This window comes from Panthera tigris, chromosome D3 (assembly GCF_018350195.1).
Source record: "Panthera tigris isolate Pti1 chromosome D3, P.tigris_Pti1_mat1.1, whole genome shotgun sequence".
NCBI classification, from domain to species: Eukaryota; Metazoa; Chordata; class Mammalia; order Carnivora; family Felidae; genus Panthera; species Panthera tigris.
In genome coordinates this window covers 16,246,194-16,264,410 of record NC_056671.1, presented here as the reverse complement: position 1 = coordinate 16,264,410, position 18,217 = coordinate 16,246,194, and the positions used below count along the sequence as shown (strand labels likewise).

Here is an 18,217-nt window from a genome sequence, read left to right as displayed (position 1 = left end):
ATCTCCCAGACCAGCCTCAGGGGCCAGCTTGCGCCTCGGGGACCCGCCCCGTCCGCCCCAGGGACGGACCCCCGCTGCCGGCACAGCACCACCTCCCCCCCCCCGCTGTGGGACCCTCCCTTCACAGACCGCTCCCTCACCCCCCACCTCACTGATCGGCCGCCCAACTCGGGGAACAGCTGCCTGAACTCCTGGTTGGTCCCTCATTTCCAGGACCTGCTCTCACCCCTTTGAGGACCCCACTTCACAGACTGGCACCCCCACTTCAGGGATAGCCCCTCCAAGCCCACCCTTTTCATTTCACAAGTTAGAGATGAGCCTCCGATGACCACACCCCCACAAAGACAAGTTTCTCATCTGTCCCCACTAACCACCCCCCCACCCCAGGTCTGGGCACCCTGTTTCATGGGCTGCTCACTCCATTTCGCTGACTGTCCTGTCCACTCTGTGGGCCAGCCCCTCCCCTTTCCTATCACAGATCAGCCTAATCCTAGAAGAGTAAGCTGGGGAGACATGATTCTTCCCCCACTCCCAGATTCTGGTGCAGTGCCAGGGGAATGCGGTGGGAAGTGGGCCCCGAGGTATGGCCATCTCTGGACTCGTCCGGGGCTGGCAGAGTTCCCCCCACCCCCTAGCATCAAACCTTGCTGGAGGCCACGCAGGTAAAGAGGACAGGATGCCCAGAACAGAGTTTTACTGTTTTCTTGTTATCGGAGCTCCAGAACTACCCTTTTCAGTGCTGTGTAGACCTGGTGTTAGGGCAGGGGAAAGTATCTCCTGAAACCAGACACGAAACCCGAGGGGGTTGAGGCCAGGGTTCTAGGAATGCCTTGAGTGGCCTGAACCCTATGGTGAGAGGATTCACTTCTTCACTGTCTGTCCCTCCCCTTCATGCCTGTAGCTGGAGGGCCTCCGAGCTGGGGAGGTGAGGGCGGGGGGGGGGGGGGGGGGGGGGGAGTTTCTTCTCTGTAGGAGCCTTGTCTTCCCTCTCTGGACTGTGGGTGGCTTGTGTGACCATTGATGCTTTCTCTGTCCCAGGCTCTGAGGAGCAGATTCATCAGACAGCACTGACGGGCCTCCCCCAAGCGCACAGGGCACTAAGTTAAGACTGGCTATTTGTAGGTACTGGACTTCCAAGCGGACAGGGAGGAAGACCGCCAGCTTCCTTTTCAAAAAGATCAGGGCGCTGCTGAGAGATCCTGGCGCTGGGGATGGTGTCCAGTCCTGCCTGTTTTGTGGAGTGCGATGCCTGCCAAGCATAGTTCTCTGCCTTCGGGTCAGGCTTGGCACCCATTTTTCCAACACCAGGTTGGCATGCCTTGCAGGCAGGTTTTTTTTTTCCCCCCACATAAAAGATAAGCTGAAGGGGGCTGGGGGGGATAGGTTTAGTATCAGGATCTGAAAGTCTCGATGCTCTCCCAGCAGGAACTGGGGAGCAGAGTTACAGTTTCTAAAATGCTGATGTGGTTCTGTTGCTTCTGTGCAGTCCCTTCCACACAGTGCTGTTTGAAGGTCCGAGAAGGTTTTGTAGAGTTTGCTGTTGGAGTCCAGAATTCCTGTCCCCTGATGGTCTTCCATTTGGGGCCAGGAGACTGAGCTTGTCTCAGGGAAAGAGAGGAGAGTGGTATAGGGGGTGACAGGAATTGAAATTTGCAGTTTATGGAGGGCTTCCCCGTACCTCAGCATGTCCCGCTCTCACAGCAGCCCTTCATAAGAGCCCCTTAGGGCCACTGCTGTCATCACTGCCTGCCTTTTATGAATGGGAAAAACTGGGAGTCAGAGAGGGTGATTCACTTGTCCAAGGCTGCACAGCCACAGAATGACAAAACCATGACTAGAGAGAAGCCCGGTCCCGCAGCTCTCGTGGACCAAGAGGCCTTTCTTCCTGAGGAGGGGGGTAGGCAGCATGTGAAGGAGGAGTCTCAGGGGGTGACGGCTGCCACCTGTAACTTCTGCTGCCTTCCAGCACAGACTCTGCAGTTGTTTCCGGGCTGCCGGACTTCCTGGGCCTCAGCTCCCGGGAGGCCAGCCGTGCCTGGCTGCCCTGGAGTCCCAGAGCCCCGGGGTGGGAGCAATGGGGCGAGCAGGAAGGGGAGAGGAATTTGCCTCTGTGCTCAGGCCCCATCAGCTGTCTGGATGGCTGCTCAACACACTGCCTGTCAGCTGTTTTCCTTAGTTTGGGTGGACACAAAGGCCAGCCTGCTTATTTTGATTTTTCTCCTGAGAGTGCTCTCAGCTGTGAGCCTCCTGGTCCCTGAAATGGGAGAGTTTATGGTCTGTCCTGTGGCCAAGGCTAGAGGGGGCAGAGACTCTGCTGTGACTTTGTTTTTTTGGGTCTCAAAACAAAAATTGGGGAACTCTTCCCTCCCCTTAGCTGCTGGTGACAGACTCACCACGTGCTGTTTAATAAGTTACGAATTTATAGCTCTTTGGGCAGAAAAACATCAACACTGCCCTTGCCTGTGTGTTCTCTCTGCTTTGTGCTGCGGGGTGGCTGCTGGTGGCTTTTCCCATTACTGTTTAGACGCTGGTTTGGCCCGGAGTTCGCCCTGTTGAGTTCTGGCTGGAGTTTCCTGGACAGAGCTCCCACAACACTGAGATGCACTCTGATTACCGTTTCCGACCCAACTCCTCACTCTCCCTCGTTCATGTTCTTTAGTGCACTTGGGGGCTGTGACCACAGCTGCGGTCCAGTAATAGTCACGTGTGCTTGATGGGAGACAGGCATCAGACTCAGCACTTTATGGGTATGATCACCGTCATTCCGAGAGAGAGAGAGAGAGAGAGAGAGAGAGAGAGAGATGTTTTATCTCCACTGTGCAGATGTGGAAACCTGAGCTCTGGGAGGTTCACTGGGGGGAGCTGGGATTGGAACCCAGACTGATCCAATTCCAGATCTGGTCATCAAAATCATAATAAGGTTAAATGCTCAGTGAGGTGACTAACCGGAGGATGAGCCTTGAGCCTGCTGAGTAATTGCTAGTTACCTTTGAAATTTGTGTGCTGGGAGCCATCCCGAGGAAATGGCCTCTGTGGCAAAGGGTGGGTCCAATTCAGACCTTGATAGCTTTGCCTTCCCATCTCTTCTAGGGGGGACAGCCAGCTGTTGGCAATGCCCAGTTGCTTCTAGAATCTGGACATGTCTTCCTTCAGCTTCTCAGCAGTCTGGACCCTCTGAAAAACAGTGCCTCATTGTCCTTAGGGGGAGTGTTAGGGGGGCAGGGGAGTTGCTTGGGGCATTCCGGACTACGGAGCCTCCCTGTTTCCATGGAAAGTCTGGACTTCAGGCTTGTCTGTCTGTGGTGTCTCTGTGTGTTAGGCCAGGGTCAGGGCATCCAGCTGCTGGGCCTGTGGCAGGGGCAGCTGTGGAGTGATGTTGTGTTCTTCGTCAACACCAGATCTTCTGGGCAATGCACCAGTGAGGTGCAGAGCTGGGCTCCAGACCCTGGTGTGTTTGAGTCCTAAGCAGGTGCCCTTTCTGTTGTGCTTAGCTGTCTGCTGTCTGGACAGCCTCAGCGCAGTGTGGAGAGGTTTGGGCTGCTCTGCCATTGTGGGTTGGAGGTCTTCCAAGAGAACATCGAAGCACTGCTTCCAGCTTCCCCAGTGATGGCCCTGCGTTGGGAGGCTGGGGGGGTCCTTGGCAGGAGAGGCCTACGAAAAGCCAGAATTACTGCTGAGGCACTCACGCAGCGCCTCTCCGCCATGTTCACGTTTTGCATGGAGTGTGCTGACCCGGCAAGGGCCTGTTACCTTGCTCCGAGGCCAGAGAGTTGAAAGACTTCCTCCTACCTTCACACTCGTTCCAGCTCTTCCCTGTGTTGTCCTGGTCTCAGCACCTTCACTAATAATAACAAACATCTGTAGAACTCTTTCTCATAATGTTTAAATGTTTAATGAGAGCACTTATTATGTGCAGGCACTGTGCTGGGCACTTTACACACATTGTTTCATTGACTCCTGTTGGCCACAGGAGGCACAGGTTCTGTTCTTAGTACTACTACTACTACCCATTTTACAGATGGGGAAACTGAGGCACAGAGAGGGTTAGCCCCCTTGCCCAAGTTCTGTTAACTAGAGAATAGCAGGGCTGGGGTTTAAATGCAGAGTCGAGGGGCGCCTGGGTGGCTCAGTCGGTTGGGCGTCCGACTTCGGCTCAGGTCACAATCTCGCGGTCCGTGGGTTCGAGCCCCGCGTCGGGCTCTGGGCTGATGGCTCGGAGCCTGGAGCCTGCTTCCGATTCTGTGTCTCCCTCTCTCTCTGCCCCTCCCCCATTCATGCTCTGTCTCTCTCTGTCTCAAAAATAAATAAACTTTAAAAAAAAAATTAAAAAAAAAATAAATGCAGAGTCGGGCTTGTAACCATTTTTACACCTCTGCTCGTGATACTGGATCGGATCTTGGTTGCCTGTTGGTTTGATTGTGTTACATTTCTAGATGCTAAACATCTTTCCTGGTTCCTCCCCACACGCCTCATCCTCTGTTCGGTGTCCCATATCCGTCTTCTTCCTTCCTGTTCCCTGTGGCTTCTCTGGTTGGAATCAAGCTCTCTGTGCCCCTGCTCCATACAGATTTGCTCCTGTCTTCATTCAGGTGTTTGTCCTTTGCTGCACCAATGCTTTTCCAGAGCAGAAAGTTGTTGAAAACTTTTAAGGAGGAAAATTGAAGACGTACTCTGGAAGGGAGAGACAGAGAGAAAGAATTAGGGGGCTGAGGTTTCCCAGAAACCTTGACAAAGCACCTGATGAAAAGGGGTATCTCCTCACTCAGGATAGGCCCAGAACCTCCTCAGCCCTGACGTCCACTTTTCCTCTTCAGTTGGGGTCTTGTTGGGAGTCTCACATCTGGCCTGAAATGTGCATTCACGTCCTGATGAATCTTCCAACTAACAAATTGATTGCCTAACCAGTGGGGCTGAGGGATGGCCTCTCCAGGGAGGCCGTGGATGCTGGGCCAGTGGCAGGCTGAATGTGTGGTTGGCCAGGCCCCGCAGAGCCCCCGGTGGCCAAGTTTTCCCTTAAAGACAGCCTTTTAATGCTTATTTCTTGTGTGATTGTGGTATTGTGGTTTTATGGGAGAATATTGTCATTGTTAGGTGCATGTTAAAAGTATTTGGGAGTAAAATGTCATGATGTCTGCAACTCAGTTTTAAATGGTGGAATAAAAAAAGTGGATGTATACATACGTATACACAGAGAGAGCTCCTAAGCACATGTATGTGTGTTTATATAAAATGGCAAAAAATGTTTTTAAATTTTTTAATGCTTTTATTTATTTTTGAGAGAGAGAGGGAGAGAGGGAGGGAGAGAACGAGCAGGAGAGGGGCAGAGAGAGCAGGAGAGAATCCCAAGCAGGCTCCTCACTGTCAGTGCAGAGCCTAATGTGAGGCTCCATCTCACAAACCTCGAGATCACGGACTGAGCCGAGATCGAGAGTTGGGCACTTAACTGAGCCGCCCAGGCGCCCCCAGAATGGCAAAACATTAATGACTGAAACTAGGTAGAGGGCATATGGGTGCTCATTGTATTGGTCTTTCAACTTCTCTGTATGTTTAGACACTTTCATGAAAAAAAGTTGGAAAAAGTAAGAAGACACTGCTTTTTTCCTTAGTGGGCTCAGGGTTATTCAGCCAGGGGTGTTCATAAGTGTTTACCTGTGACTCTTGGCCTCCCGTGACTCTGTGCAGGCGGTGACTGCGTGGGTAGACAGGAGCCAAGGGGGCCTGGGATGAGAATGACTGGTAACTAACTCTCAGCTCGGGTGGGGGCACATAGCCATGGCGACCTGTGCAGAAAAAAGGACAGGGCCAGCCAGAGGCAGACAGCTTCCACAGTGTGGAGGCAGCCTCCGGGGTTATTTTGGGTGTGGTGACATTAATGAGACCAGGGTCAGGGCGAGGGGGATGCTGGGCTCTGCTTTGGAGTTTGGAGAGGGTTGCCTGGGTGGGATGCAGAGCAAGGCCTTTACAGAAGAAGAGCCTCTGGGCAGCTGGAGCCTGGGGGAGGGGGTGAAATGCCATTTGCTTCACATCATGAACCTCTTATCTGTGGCCAAAAGGACACCACTAGCCTGTGGGCAGCATGGGCCAGAGTGGCCCCGGGCTCTTCCTTGCAGCCCAGATCTAGCCGTCCAGTTCTCCAGACTTCAGGTTCCCACTCCTGGAATCCCCACTCCCAGGTCCCTCTTGTTCTGTGCTGACTCAAGGCTGGGCCACTTGGGCCTCCCATGTGTTTGGGAGAAAGAGCTGGATTCCGGTGCCAGCAGCCCCCTTGGCTTTGAGGCCCTGGTGCCCACTAGAAACATTTTGGGCAGACTCTTGTAAGGGGAGCACTTCACTCTAGGGTCTTCTTTGAGACTCGTGTCCGTCTGCCGGCATGCAAGGATGCACAGGCTGGCCACTTGGTAGGGATCGAGGGATCTTCCTAGTGAGGTCTCAGAGTGGTGCGTCATGGCCTTTCTCTGCCTGTTTGAAACGCAGCACGATGTGTGTTTTATGGGGGGGGGAGGGGTGGTGCTGTGAGGAAGCTGTATGTAATTCTTGGCTGGGACTCAGGTAATTGTTTTAATGAAATGGAATGCAGCTTATTCAGAACTCACTTGGCAGAGACAGCCATGTTCTGTTCTGTTTTCTTCTCGGGGAGAGGGGGGCGCACATTTCCAGCTGTTTTGAATAGTGGAACCCTGGGTGAGTTCGGAGGTGGGTGGAAGCCTCTGGGGGGCTCTTTTCGGTTTAGCTCACGGATCCTCAGACTGCCGAGACTCCTCTGGACAGCAGTCTGTGTATCCTTTCGAATGAGCTATGGAGACCTGGGTCTCCCGACAACAGAAAAGTCCTGTTGGAAGGTGGCTGCCTCCTGCCTCCTGCCTCCTGCCTCCTGCCTCCTGCCTCCTGAGTCCACGGGAGACCAGGGATGTGGGAGTGTGTGGCACACAGCAGGGACACCCTCCCTGGCTGTCTGTTCATTCGCCCCACACATCTCTTTCCACCCCAACACCTGTTATGACCTCCGGTGCCTCTCTCCCCCCATACACCCCTTCAGGGTAGACCCCACGTAGCCATCTGTGGGTCCCTTTTTCTTCTGGTTCCCTCTCTTTACCTGCCTGCTCTTCCAACTTCCTCACCCCTTCTTTGCTCCTTTTCTGTTTTTAACACAGCTTGAACCATTCTTTCATGTTTTCTCTTTTGCTAAGAGTGCATCCCTTTTTTTTTTTTTTTTTTTTTTTTTTTTTGAGAGAGAGAGAGAGAGAAAACGAGTTGGGGAAGGGCAGAGAGAAAAGGGGACAGAGGATCTGAAGTGGGCTCTTTGTGGACAGCAGAGAGCCCGATGTGGGGCTCGAACTCACAAACCATGAGATCAGGACCTGAGCCGAGGGCAAATGCTTAACTGACTGAGCCACCCAGGTGCCCCTACATCCTATCCTTTAGTGGCCATATTTCCCCCTCCCTCCCTTGAGATCCACTTCTCTACAGACCCCTCCACCCCCCAGATTCCTTCTCTGATCCCTTTGTGGGGGTGCACCTCTGTGTTATTCCAGAGGCTTCTGCTGGCTCCCTGTTTTTCTCCTAGGTACCTAGGTCAGTTTATCTGCTTGCGTGACCTCTTTTTTCACTTGTGTGTTGGCGACTCCTAAATTTATATTTCCACCCCTGACGTGGATTCTATTGTGCAGATTCTTCCGGCCTGCACGCCAGCAAAGACCCAGCTCATTTCCTTCTCACTCTCTCTTCTTGGCCTCATCCATTGTCTACTTTCTCTGTTACTGTCCCCTCTCTTCTCTGGGCCTGTGTGAAATCATGGGCCTTTGTGCAACACTTTGAGATTTAGGCAACATTTTCACGTGCTTCCTCATTTTTGATGCTATTCTGACAAAAACCCTTTGGAGTGAGAGATAGTTTTCCCTGTTACAGAGGAGGAAGCTGTAACTGCCGCTCAAGGGACTCAGAGGAAGCAGACACACCCAGTATCACCACAAATCCTGATGCAAGAGCTTGACCTTAGAGCCTGACCTTAGATCTTCTGGCACCAAACCCATTCTCTTTTTGGTTCTTCATACTGGAATCACAGGTTGGATTTTGGCCTGCTTGGCCTTGGTAGTATTTAAAAATGTCCTAGGGGCTCCTGGGTGGCTCAGTCAGTTAAGCGTAGGACTCTTGGTTTTGGCTCAGGTCATGATCTTATGGTTTCCTGAGTTGGAGCCCCTCGTGGGGCTTAGCCTTGGCAGCGAGGAGCCTGCTTGGGATTCTCTCTCTCCCTCTCTCTCTGCCCCTCCCCCCACTCACACTGTCTCTGTCTCTTTCAAAATAAATAAATAAACTTTTAAAAAAATTTATTTTATTTTTTTTAATGTTTATTTATTTTTGAGACAGAGAGAGACAGAGCATGAACGGGGGAGGGTCAGAGAGAGGGAGGCACAGAATCTGAAACAGGCTCCAGGCTCTGAGCGGTCAGCAGAGAGCCTGACGCGGGGCTCGAACTCACGGACCACGAGATCATGACCTGAGCTGAAGTCGGACGCTTAACCGACTGAGCCACCCAGGCGCCCCATAAAATAAATAAATAAATAAACTTTTAAAAAAATCTTAAAAAATTATTCCAAATTACAGTTGTCCCTTAAACAACACAGGTTTGAATGTGTGGGTCAACTTATACATGGCTTTTTTTTTTTTTTTTTTAATATATAAATACAGTACAGGGGCTTGTGGATGGCTCAGTTGCTTAAGTAGCTGACTTCGGCTCAGGTCATGACCTCATGGTTCGTGAGTTCAGGCCCCACATCGGGCCCCCTGCTCTCAGCTTGCAGCCTGCTTCGGATCTTCTGTCCCCCTCTCTCTGTCCCCCCCCTCACCCCCCAAATAAATAAACATTAAAAAAAAAAAAACAAAACAATTCTGTCTTTCTGCCCTGGGTTTATAGCAAACACGGAGTTGCAAAGTCTCAGTGGTTTCCTTTTTTAACTTTTTTGAGACTTTATTTATTTATTTATTTATTTAAAAGTCATCTCTACCCCCTTGTGAGGCTCGAACTCGCAACCTTGAGACTAAGAGTCCCGTGCTCCACTGCCTGAGCCAGCCAGGCGCCCCATCTAAGGGCTTTCTCAAACTGCATTCTTGAGTGAGATGTGACTTCTGACCACTTCCAAGCACTTAGCTCCACACAGAGTCTGGATCTTTGTCCAGGTTGCAGAAAATTGCCTCCTCACCTGTCTCCCCTCCTCCTCACCAATCTCCCCTCTTCCTCCTCCTGGAAGGTCTCTGCAGCTGCCACCTTGAGACGGCTTTGTTCTGGTTCAGACCAGCCAACCCCTTGACTCACCCATGGCAGTGTAACAAATCTATGTAAACGGGGCTTCTTTGGTCTCCCCTCTGCCTGGTAGGCCCCTTCAAGAGAGGGATCTTGGGTGCTAAGTGCCAAGGACAGCTACGCTGTCTGCAGTTGCTTAATATTTGGTGGTGGTTGATGATTAAATGGGTATGAACTGCAGACACCCACTGTGATGCCAGACCTCCAGCACGCCTCTTCTGCTGGAGAATCTGAGCCAGAGACCCTCTGGGTTCTGGGTTGGTGGGGAGGCAGTCTAGTGCCATGGGCAGAAGGCAGGCTCTGACATCAGCCACTCCAGGGTCTGAATCATTACTGCCACTTGCTAACTGTGTGACTGTGGCCCGTCACCTTACACCCATAGCCTCGGTGAAACAGGCACATTTCTTGAGATGCCTTAAAGCACTTAATAAATAGTAACGATTGTTATTATGATTCCTCCTTGGACAAATCTAGATATTGCTTTGGGGCCTTGGCTTTCTCTGTCACCCCTCCACTTCACCAGTCTGCTGCCTGTGCTTGCTGTGGCCTTGGTGGTGAACATTTAGTGCACATGAGCCGGGTTGACCATTCAGCTTGGTCTGAGGGAGGAATCTCACATGGGTTATCTCCTGGGAGGTTGTGATTTGGGACTCTTCCTGGCCCCGTGGGGTAGAAGCCCGGGAGCGCAGCTCTGCGGACGGAATGGCTGTTCCCTAGTGCTGGGGGTGTCAAGTTGGGTTTTGGTTAAATGACATTTCATTTCCCCAGAGCCTCTTTGGTGGCTTTGGGGCGGAAGTGGCTGGGGAAGGAGGTCATTCCGTGGCTTGGTTTATACTAATTGCTTATCTAACACTAATGTTTGAGAGGTGTCACAGAGAGCCAGTGAAAGATGCTCCGTGACACCTACAAAGCCTCGAAGGATGGGTCTAGGCCACTGAGGCTCCTATGAGCAGTAGAGAAAGGGAGAGTTTGGTTTTTTGGACCATGAACTGAGGTTTTTGTCAGTTGAATGAGCCCAGCTAATAGCAAGAAGCTGGCTCACTGGTTGGGCTGCCCTGCCTGCCTCTGTGCCTTTCTAGGGGCAGTTGATCTGTTAGGTCAGCCCTGGGCCCCGTTAGGAGGTAGAAATGGTTCAGAGAGTCCCGGCCAGGCTTTTCCTTGCTCTCTGTTTCCAGGAACATTCCTCTTGCTTAGGTGGAAATGGGAGTGTCCCACGGCCTGCTCTTGGTTTCCTCTGGATTTACCATCCCCCACCCCTGAACTCCTGGCCTGGCTGACCCACTGGGGTGGGTTCTCATCACTGCTAAGCTCCAGGACAGCCGAGTCAGGCTGGCCCCTCTGGGGTGGGCTTGAAGGAGAGGCCATGGCTTCTGGAAAACTACACTCGTGCCTCACAGACCTGACGTGGCTACCTTCCTGGGCTTGCTTGGTCACATGCTACCCTTCTTGGAAAGTTCTTGCTTGGTCACAGGCTGCCTGTTTTGGCCCCATGAGTGGATGTGTGGTTTCCTTACCATTTCTTAGTAGTGTCAGCCTAGCTGCACCCGTGGGGTGAGCTGCAGGGATAGTGGGGTGGCCTCATTTCCTCGCTGCCTCACCACCTCAGATGGCCTCCTCGCCTCTATCCTGAACTTTCCAAGGATTCCTGCCCCTTGTCACTCTTGGGAAGTCGGCACTTGAAGTCTTTTTGCCTGCCTGAGGCAGTCACGCGGGAAACGAGCTGGGGAAAGAAGAGAAGTGTCACCTGGAGGTGGTTGTCACAGCTTCCTGTGGTTACTTGTGGTCATCTGCTTCCAAACATCCTGTTTGTGCCCCAAGAGCAGCAGGAACACTGACCTGGAGACAGCTGTTCTCTGCCTGGCTTCACGCACAGGCTTGGGGGCCGGGGGTGTCCTAGTCCACCTGTCCCCAGGGACCCTTGGTTTGCTGGTTTGTTGGCTGGTAGCAGTGCCTTTTGGTGTCTCTAGCTTAGACGTCACCTCTGCCCTGCCCTTCCTCCTCTCCCTGCTCCTTCTGCCTGTGAGATTTGTCCTCTGAGTGTTCTGTTGGGTGTGATCGGTCAGTGCTCGCCTTTCTGTGGCTCTGGACTGATCCCGTCTTCCATAGACCCTTCCCGACGCTTCCGGAACTGGAAAGAGTCTTAGGGTATCCCCTCTGGGTGTGTGCGGGGCATCTTCAGCCCGTCAACTTCCTCAGTGAGAGTGACTCACTTTTTATCAGTTTATGTAGTGGACTTTTATCAAAGACTGCAATTGCACAAGGAGTTTTGTGGCTTAAAAAAAGAAAAGTTTATTTATTTATTTTTGAGAGAGAGAGAGAGGGAGGGGTAGAGAGGGAGACAGGGAATCCCAAGCAGGCTTCACACTGTCCGTGCAGAGCCCAGTTTGGGGCTCAAACTCACGAACCGTGGGATGGTGACCTGAACTGAAACCAAGAGTCAGATGCTGAACTTACTAAGCCACCCAGGCACCCCCGCTTTTTAAAACATTGAAAATAACCGTGTAAAAACATCGGAAAGTCGTTTATAAGGTTCAATCCATGTGTTTTATAGGTGGACAAACTTAGGTCCTCTGAGGAGAAAGCATTTGTCCAGGACACTTAGAGGCAGAGTAGACCTGTGCTTTTTCCTCTTTCTTGCCCTTTTTGGGGAATATGTGGGGTCCTAGTTTTCCTCATTTCTAGAACTACACACCTTGCCACAGTGTACCCCTAAGCTTTCTTTTCTCTAGGGACCCTTCTCAAGCCATTTTGTATCTGATACTGTTACTTCCTTTTGTAAGAGTTTTTATGTCGAAAAGATACATGCTTATTATATATACATATATTAAAAAAAAAGATACAAGAGTGAAAGTCCTTTGTCCTTTTCCCACCAGGGGTAACTAGTAACTATTGTTAATAGTTTGGTGTGTATCTTTCCCAGCCATTTTCTGTACATTTATAGATATGTAAGCATACATATGATTCACATACCCTTCACTGTGTTGTGTTTTTTTTAAATTAAGATGAAATTCACATAACATACAACTAACCATTTTAAAGTGTACAATTCAGGGGCGCCTAGGTGGCTCAGTCGGTTAAGCATCTGACTTCAGCTCGGGTCATGATATCAAGGTCCATGAGTTTGAGCCTCACCTGGGGCTCTCTGCTGTCAGCTCAGAGCCTGGAGCCTGCTTCGGATTCTGTGTCTCCCTCTCTCTCTGCCCCTCTCCTGCTTGGAGTCTGTCTCTCTGTCAAAAAATAAGTAAACATTAAAAAAATAAAGTGTACAATTCTGTGGCATTTAGTACATCCACAGTCTGTGCAGTCATCCCCTCTGTCTAGCCCAGCACATTTTCATCACCCCCAAAGGAGTCCCTGTAACCATTCAGCAGTCTTTCCCCCCTTCCCCCCTCCCCCAGATCCTGGCAAACACTAATCTGCTTTCTGTCTCTATGGATTTGCCTGTTCTGGATGTTTCATATAAGTGGAATCTTACAAAATGTGGCCTTTTGTGATTGGCTTCTTTCATTCAGTGTAATGGTTTTGAGGTTCATGCATGTTGGTAGCATGAATCAATATTTCATTCCTTTTTATGGCTGAATAATAATTACGTTGTATGGATATATACTGCATTTTGTTTATTCATTCATCAGTTGATGGACATTTGGGTAGTTTCCACCTTTTTGCTATTGTGCTTTTGTGAACCTTTGTGTTCAAGTTTTTATTTGCATACCTATTTTCAGTTCTTTTTAGTTTATGTCTCTTCATTGCTTTTTAAAAAAAATTTTTTTTATTAAGTTTATTTATTTATTTTGAGAGAGAGAGAGAGCACAAGCAGGGGAGGGTCAGAGAAAGGGAGAAACAGAATCCCAAGCAGGCTCTGCACCATCAGCGCAGAGCCTGATGTAGGGCTTGAACTCACGAACTGTGAGATTATGACCTGGGCCGAGATCAAGAGTCTGACGCTTAACTGAGTACGCCACCCAGGCGCCCTCTTCATTGCCTTTTTTTTTTTTTTTTTTTAGTGTTTATTTATTTTTGAGAGAGAGGGAGAGACAGAGTGTGAGCCAAGAAGGGGCAGAGAGAGAGAGGGAGAGAGAGGGAGACACAGAATCTGAAGCAGGCTCCAGGCTCTGAGCTGTCAACACAGAGCCTGGCACGGGACTTGAACCCACAAACTGTGAGGTCATGACCTGAGCCAAAGTCTGGTGCTTAACTGACTGAGCCACCTAGGCACCCCTTCATTGCTTTTAAAGTTTATTTTTCTAGGGGTGCCTCGGTGGCTGAGTTGGTTAAATGTCCAACTCTTGATTTCAGTTCGGATCATGGTCTCATGGTTCTTGGGATTGAGCCGCATGTCGAGTTCTGTGCTGACAGTGCAGAGCCTGCTTGGGATTCTTTCTCTTCCTCTCTTTCTGCCCTTCCCTTACTTGCACACATTCTCTCTCTCTCTCAAAAATAAATAAATATGTGTTAAAAAAAAAAATCCCCAGCAAACCACTGGGGATTGTGGTGTGAGCTGAAGTGCCTCCCTCCCTCCAGGGGAGGTTGGTGGGCCCAGCAAAAGGAAGGGAGCCTTTCCTGCTTTGTGGCCACCCCTCAGCTCCTCTGCTTTGGTGAACAAAAGTCTGGGGTCCCTTGTGTTCCTCAGACTAGCAAGCAGTCTGTTGGCCCAGTGTCTTGTTGCTTTCCAGTTCTTGGGTTCTTTCTTTCTTTTTTTATTTAAAAATTTTTTTTTAAATGTTTATTTTTTAGAGAGAGAGATAGAGAGAGAGAGACAGAGCACCAGTGGGAGTGGGGCAGAAAGAGAGAGACACAGAATCTGAAGCAGGCTCCAGGCTCTGAGCTGTCAGCATAGAGCCTGATGTGGGGCTCAATTCCAAGAACCATGCTCTCAGCGCAAAGCCAGACACGGGTCTCAAACCCATGAACTGGCATATAACGAGCTGAGCCGAAATCAAGAGTCAGACGCTTAACTGACTAAGCCACCCAGGCGCCCCAGTTATTGATCTTAATTAGAGAGTTGAAATCTCTGTGTCCGATTTTGGATTTGTCACTTTTTCCTTTCAATTCTCTCCATTTTTCCTTCATCTAGTTTGAAGCTCTGTTACCAGATATATATGCATTTAGGACTATTACATATTCACGATGAATTAACCTTTTTATCATTATGAAATGTCCTTCCTTGTCTCTGGTAATATTCTTGCTTGGGAGCCTACCACATGTGATAGTAACAGAACCAATCCAGCTTTCTTGTTGGTGTGATATGTTTTTTTTTTTTTTTTCTCCATTGTTTTATGCATATCAAACTGGTAAGAATTGCTTATCTGTATCTTTGTAATTAAAATGTTTCATATAGATAGCACATACAGAATCTTGCATTTTTATCCAGTCTTACAATCTCTGCCTTTTTTTTTTTTAATTTTTTTTTTTTAACGTTTATTTATTTTTGAGACAGAGACAGAGCATGAATGGGGGAGGGGCAGAGAGAGAGGGAGACACAGAATCAGAAGCAGGCTCCAGGCTCTGAGCCATCAGCCCAGAGCCCGATGCGGGGCTCGAACTCACGGACCGTGAGATTGTGACCTGAGCTGAAGTCGGACGCTTAACCGACTGAGCCACCCAGGCGCCCCTGCATTTTTTTTTTTTTTAAGTTTATTTATTTTGAGTGAGAGAGATTGAGCAATTGTGTATGCAGGGGAGGGGTAGAGAGAGAGGGAGAGAGAATACCAAGCAGGCTCCATGCTGTCAGTGCAGAGCCAGACGTGGGGCTCAATAAAATGAACTGTGAGATCGTGACTCAGCCAAAATCAAGATCCAGATGCTTAACCAACTCAGCCACCCAGGTGTCCCTGTTCCTTTTTTTTTTTTTTTTTTTTTTAAGTAAGCTGTATGCCCAGTGTGGGGCTTGAACTCATGACCCCTGAGATCAAGATCAAGAGTCAGATGTTCGACCAATTGAGCCAGCCAGGCACCCCTATACCCTCTGTTCTTTATTTTTTCTTCTTTTCCTGCTTTCTTTTATATTAGGATTCCATCTAATCTCCACTATTGGCTTATTTAGCCATACTTCATTGGTTTACCTTTTTAGTGATTGCTGTGTGGTATCCAGGTGTAACTCATACGCAGTGTACCTTCGAGTCATATCCCCTTCTTGTCCTTTGTGTTACTACTGTCCTAAATTTTACTTTGGTGTATAGTATATCATAAACCTCACACTATGTTGTTAGGCATATTTACTGTTTCTGGTACTCTCTGTTCCTTTGTAAAAAAGGCCTTTTATAATCTAAAGAAATTAACAAAACTGAGGGTATTCAGGTGGCTCAGTCAGTTGAGTGACTGACTTCCACTCAGGTCCTGATCTCGCAATTTGTGAGTTCAAGCCCCGCGTCGGGCTCTGTGCTGACAGCTCAGAGCCTGGAGCCTGTTTCGGATTCTGTGTCTTCCTCTCTTCTTCATGCTCTGTCTCTCTCTGTCTCAAAAATAAATAAACGTTAAAAAAATTTCTTTTAAAGATAGCAAGAAAACTGTTTGCAAAACCTTTTCTCCCCCCTTTCCTCTCCCTTTTCAAAAAAAGTTGTTTTTTTCTGGCTGTCTTTCCCTGCCCATAGAGCTTCCCCCAGCATTGCTGTCTTCTGTGTATTCTTTGTGGTTCGGCTCATCTGTGGCTCTGTCATGATAATCAATGATGTTATCAGCCACTCCAGGCTGCAGAGCCCATGACTGGTGTCGCTAACACATTCCAGTGGCACACATTTCAGAAAATCTTCACATCCCAGCATATGTCTCCTGCCCCCACTGCCCCATGGGGAGAGGCGTGACACCACAAGATCTGCTGGGAGATCTGCTGGGCCTAAGGGCTGCCATTCTCCCTGTTCTTTCTTGCCCTGTCGCTTGCTGATGCCCCTCCTCTCTTCCTCCAGCACCAAGTGAAAGTGCCACCTTGTCCCAGGTCCTGACTCCGCCTGGGTTGCCCAGGTGCCTCCCTCCTGGGAGCCAGCCCACCTCACCAACTCCTCCTCCCCCATACACAGAGGAAGCTAGACAAGCCATACAGTGAGTTTAAACCTTAAGTACCCACAAGGGGCTGCTGTGTTCTGGCCACAAAGTCTTGTGGAGTGTTCCCTCCCCCCCTTTTTTTTTAGTTTATTTATTTATTTGACTATTTATTTATTTATTTATTTATTTTGAGAGAGAGACAGCATTAACAGAGGAAGGACAGAGAGAGAGAGAGACACAGAATCTGAAGGAGGCTCCAGGCTCTGAGATGTTAGCACAGAGCCCGACTCGGGGCTCGAACCCATGAACTGTGAACTCGTGACCTGAGCCAAAGTCAGACGCTTAACCGACTGAGCCATCCAGGCGCCCCTAAGTTTATTTATTTATTTAGAGAGAGAGGGAGAGAAAGAGAATCCCCAGCAGGCTCCACCCTGTCAGCATGGAGTCCGATGTGGGGCTTGAACTGAGCCACCCAGGCTCCCCGTCCTTTTGTTTTTTAAAGTTGAGAATGGTGCCGGTTGGGGAGGGGTGGGGGTAACTAGATCACTGGAGAGGGAGATTTCCGGGGTTAGATGAATAGAGAGGTCTGGGTCCTGTACGCATGCACTGCTCACCCTCACTGTGCTTTGCATGTAGCGAGTGCTCATGAAGGGCCTGGAAGAGGCGCAGACTGAAGCGGTGAAGCCGATGTCTGCAGCACATGGGCTTGGCAGGGTCATTCATTTGTTTGCTACTTGTCCATGGAGCTCCTGTTATGTTCTGGGCTCTGTTCAGTGTGAGGAGGTGAAGACAGATAAAGACACACTTCCTGCCTTCCCTGAGCTCTCATAGGCTGGTGGGACATAGACACTTCGGCAGATGGTTCTTACCAGTTGGATACATGCTTTACATGCTCTCAGAGGGGAGGTGCATGGTGCTTTGGGAACCCAGAGGAGAGGGGCCTTGAACCCTGTGCAAAGAATGTGGTCATGGAGGGCTTCCTGAAGGAAATGGTATCCTAAGCTGACTCTTTGTTGTGTTTATTTTAATTGGAATGTTGACATTTATAAAAGCCACAAACCTTCATCCTTTAAATAGATAGCCATTCCATAATAAGATTTGGGAATCTTATAGAAAACCACACATTCCTTTTTTTTTTTTTTTTTTTAAGGTGGGCAAAGCAGATCCTTTTTTTTTCCCCTAAGTTTATTTTTTTATTTTGAGAGAGAGAGAGAGAGTGCACAAGTGGGGAAGGGGCAGAGAAAGGAGAGAGAGAATCTCAAGCAGGCTCAGCACCATCAGTGCAGAGCCCAATGCAGGGCTCAAACTCACAGACTGTGAGATCATGACCTGAGCCAAAACCAACAGTCAGATGCTTAACCCACTGAGCCACCCAGGTGTCCCAAAGGAGATCCTTTTTATCCTCATGTTGCAGAAGAGGAAACTGAACTGTGATGAATCTCCAGGTATAAGAAAGGATTTAGCCTGGAAAAGAAGACAAGAGGGTGGTCTAGGCACAGGGAACAACATGTGCAAAGGACTGGGAGGGAGGAGGCTTTTGTGCATGTGTGCTGACTTTATTGGCTGTGATTTGGCACCCTGTGGTCTCCCAACTGATCTTACAAACTAATCGAACAGCCTGAGCTGGAAAGCCAAGAACAGTCACCAGCCTTTGCTTCCTCAGTGGCACGATCTTTTGAGGTGGCCTTGGTATGACAGCTGAGATGGGGCCAGCCTCTGGGGGCTCCTTTCATCCTCAGGTCAGATGCTGAGCTCTGTCTATGCAAACTGCCTGGGCTTAGCTGGGGCCCTGGGCCAGTCCAGAAAGGCGTTTCCCTGAGAGTTTGGGGCCTGAGATTTTGTCCTGGGCCCGCTGGCCCCAGCGGTGAGCCTGTGTGCTCATGTGGCAGGAAGGCCTGGTTCCTGTGATAAGAGGCTTGGCCTAGCCCCTCTTCCGGAGGG

General features: G+C 49.7%; 1 protein-coding gene across 3 annotated transcripts in view; it reads left to right on the top strand.

Moving 5' to 3' along the window:
- PXN (paxillin) overlaps positions 1 to 18,217 on the top strand; it is a 47,881-nt gene that overhangs the window by 424 nt on the left and 29,240 nt on the right. The gene's annotated exons all lie outside the window — the stretch shown is intronic.